Source organism: Clupea harengus, chromosome 15 (assembly GCF_900700415.2).
Source record: "Clupea harengus chromosome 15, Ch_v2.0.2, whole genome shotgun sequence".
Lineage (NCBI taxonomy): Eukaryota > Metazoa > Chordata > Actinopteri > Clupeiformes > Clupeidae > Clupea > Clupea harengus.
This window is the reverse complement of record NC_045166.1, coordinates 28,571,513-28,575,797: the sequence shown is the minus strand read 5'-3', so window position 1 is coordinate 28,575,797 and position 4,285 is coordinate 28,571,513.

Genomic DNA, 4,285 nt, shown 5'->3' with positions numbered 1-4,285 from the left:
CTGTGTGCAACATGCTGACAGGATGTGATGACTGTTACCATGGAAACTTGAGTCTTAAGGAAGTTAGCATCAAATGCCAACATCACTGATATAACCTTCTTCCATAGAAATGCCAACATCACTGCCTGTGTGCGTAAAATATCTCAAGATAAATAAAAGTGTACGTTTATGTAACACATCTCAAGATAAATAAAAGTGTACGTTTATGTAACATATCTCAAACGTTTATGTAACATATCTCAAGATAAATAAAAGTGTACGTTTATATAACATATCTCAAGATAAATAAAAGTGTACGTTTATGTAACACATCTCAAATCAGAACAAATTCTGGTCCTGCAGTGACTGGTCGCATGTTTCACTCATTCTAAGAGTTAATCTGGCCAGTGATTGGTCACCTGAGACACATGCTCCGGCCAATCAGACAGTTAATGTGCGCTGTGAGATTCTGGTAGTTTGAGTTTAATTCACTCTGATTGAGGAGGAGGAGTTTAATTCACTCTGATTGAGGAGGAGGAGTTTAATTCACTCTGATTGAGGAGGAGGAGGAGTTTAATTCAGTTTAAAGCGCCTAGAGACAATTGTATTGTTATGGCGCTATATAAATAAAATTGAATTGAATTCACTCTGAGAGTGGCGGTGGAGGTGAAGGCGCTGTCTCCTCCTCTCATATTGGGACTGCTGCTGGTCTGCGTCAGGGCGCTCAAAAAGCTCCAGATCCTAACAGGTCTGACGGGTTCTGCTGGGGCGCTGGGCAGTCTGAACCTGATATCACACACAGAGACGCAGAACACCCTGCATGCCTACACACACACACACACACACACACACACACACCTGATCACACACAGAGACGCAAAACACCCTGCATGCCCACACACACACACACACACCTGATATCACACAGAGACGCAAAACACCCTGCATGCCTACACACACACACACACACACACACACAGAGACGCAAAACACCCTGCATGCCTACACACACACACGCCTACACACACACACACACACACACCTGATATCACACAGAGACGCAAAACACCCTGCATGCCCACACACACACACACACACCTGATATCACACAGAGACGCAAAACACCCTGCATGCCTACACACACACACACACACACACACACACACACACACACACACAACTGATATCACACAGAGACGCAACACACCACGAGTGGCACCACCTCCCTGGCGTCACGACAGCACGGTCAGTCAGTCACGTCACGGCCACACCGGTGTGATAACAATCACAGAACGATGCTAAGAATGAGGAAACCCGCACGCAGACACACACACACACACACCTGATATCACACAGAGTATGCAGACACATGGTTTTGGGACGGGGACAAGAACAATAGGCAGTCTGCCTTCAGTGGAGGTGTGTGTGTGTGCGTGTGTTCACTGGTGACTCCGCCCACAAACTGGCGTACGCCAACCACCAGGGGTACGCAAAGTGGTTCAGGGGGTACTCAAAGTGGTTCAGGGGTTCGCCAACCCCCCAGGGGTACGCAAAGTGGTTCAGGGGGTACGCGGGGAGAACATTTGATTTGCGTCTTCAAAGTGAAAAAGCCCATTACATTTTCAAACGGAGCTATAAATAGACATGAAATCTAGTCTGAATAGCCAAGTCACGTTGCCAAAAATACTCATGTATACCCATATTCAGCGAAATAATTACACTGCCAAAAATGGCTACAGGTAGGTTAGTGACCGTTAGTCAAAACATAGGCACAACGGTTAGCTGAACTCCCTTGTCAGAATTCCACTTGCTGATGCCCTGTGTAGGGAAGCGGGAGCTCGTTCCGATTGGACAAGCGGTTGAAAAAGAGTTAATCCCCCATCCAGAGAGACACCATCAGCTTCTACCAGTAGGCCTACGATCGAGGATGCACCTGCCGGTGACAGCAGCCCAGGTTGCTCTTACGAGTCCTTGGATCAGGGTGCAAGCAGCAGTACATTTGTTGCTAGCCAAGCTACTAGCATGGCCACTGACAGTGACGGTGAGTCTGATTCAGAGCTTCGACGCCCTGACATGAGAAAGCACACAGATAGAGAAACGACATCATCAAAAAGACGCAAATATGATGAGAACAACATTGCTTTGGGGTTCACTTGTATTGGTACTGGTTCATCTACTCGGCCACAGTGTGTTATATGTGCAAAAGTACTCTCTCACAACTCGATGAAACCTTCACTTTTGCGCAGACATTTAGAAAACGAAACATTCTCACTTTAAAAATAAACCACAGGAGTTTTTTTGAACGGGAATTAAGAGGACTTTCGACCAGTAAAACTTGTATAAGGGAAACCGATACCGTTAATAGGAAGGGGCTAGAAGCGTCCTATATGGTGAGCTCCCGATTGGCTAAGACTGGCAAACCCCACACTATTGTGGAGGACTTCATTCTCCCTGCTGCCGCGGATATGGCTGGGGCAACGCTACATTTACATTTAGTCATTCAGCAGACGCTTTTATCCAAAGCGACTTACAATGTATACACATTTTACTAGGGGTGGGGGAAAAAAATCGATTTTTCGATTTCTCTCGATTCTCTTTAGAACGATTCTGTCTCGATTCAGAAAAGTTCATAATCGATTTAAAAAAAAATTTAAAAAAAATAAAAAAATATATATATTTTTTTTTTTTTTACACATTCATTTTGTGTTGAAATGCAAGCTGCATCGATTATTGCATTGTTCATAGAAAGTCATAATTGTGACAAGGAAAAACTTTTTCTCTAATAAAAAAATAGATCTGTTGATTTATCAAACACAAAGTAGGAAGTGATGAGACTCTAAATAGCAAACTCAAATGTTTTAAAAATTGAGATGCATCGATAATCGTTTTATCGGTTTAGAATTGATAATCGATAATCGGTTTAGAATCGAGAATCGGTTTAGAATCGAGAATCGGTTTAGAATCGAATCGTTGACCTCTGAATCGGAATCGAATCGAATCGTGAGGTGCCAAGAGATTCCCACCCCTACATTTTACATTTTACATTTACACTGATGGCACACCGCACATCAGGAGCAATTAGGGGTTCAGTGTCTTGCTCAAGGACGCTTCGACAGGGAATTGAACTAGCAACCTTCTGATTACTAAACGACTTCTTTACCTCCTGTACCACTGTCGCCCCATGCTGGGGGAAAAGGCAAAAAAAAACTATACAGACAATGCCTTCATCAAACAACACTGTTTCACAACGTATCAGTGACATGGCAGAGGACGTTTCCAAACAGCTACTACTTCGCACACGAGCCAGTGAATTATATGCACTGCAGCTGGATGAATCAACATTCAAATTGAATTAAAATCAGAAGCCTCTGCCAGATTTCTGGATAGGACTGTGCACAGAGTACCCTGCACTGGCCAAACGCCAAACGCGCTGTCAAGACTTTGATGCCCTTCGCCACCACATATTTATGTGAGAGTGGGTTCTCAGCTCCGACAAGCATGGAAACTAAATACAGGCATAGACTGATTGTGTGTGTGTGTGTGTGTGTGTGTGTGTGTGTGTGTGTGTGTGTGTGTGTGTGTGTAGAAGACGATTTAAGATTAACCCTTTCTGTGCATCCTCTCAAGCACACCCGTCATCTGTTTTGCCTTGTTTGAGTTAAATAATTATTACCTTTATATTTGTTTGAGTGCCATAACAATACATATACCAATTGTACAATACAACGGCCTTTACAGAGACCAGAGCCCAGAGCCCAGAGCCTAGAGAAAGAGCAGTCAGTCCATCACTGGTTAGCGAGGTCAAGCAAGCAAGATTGTATGTTTTAAACTTTGGTTTTTGGACAGATAAGACGTGTCAGCAGATGAGAGGCAGAGGTTCTTACAAAGGGAGAGTGTCTCACAGAAATGATGTGTTATTGCTGAGAACAGAGTGTACGAGATAAGCATGTTACATGTTACCGTCCCATGATCAACAGAGTGTGTGTGTGTGTGTGTGTGTGTACTCTACCTGTAGGTGCTGTGTGTGTGTGTGTGTGATGTGTCTCATGTGTGTGTGTGTGTGTGTGTGTGTACTCTACCTGTAGGTGCTGTGTGTGTGTGTGTGTGATGTGTCTCATGTGTGTGTGTGTGTGTGTGTGTGTGTATGATGTGTCTTGTGTGTGTGAGTGTGTGAGTGTGTATTATGTGTCTCATGTGTGTGTGTGTGTGTGTGTGTGTGTATGATGTGTCTTGTGTGTGTGAGTGTGTGAGTGTGTATTATGTGTCTCATGTGTGTGTGTGCGTGTGTGATGTGTGTGAGATAAGC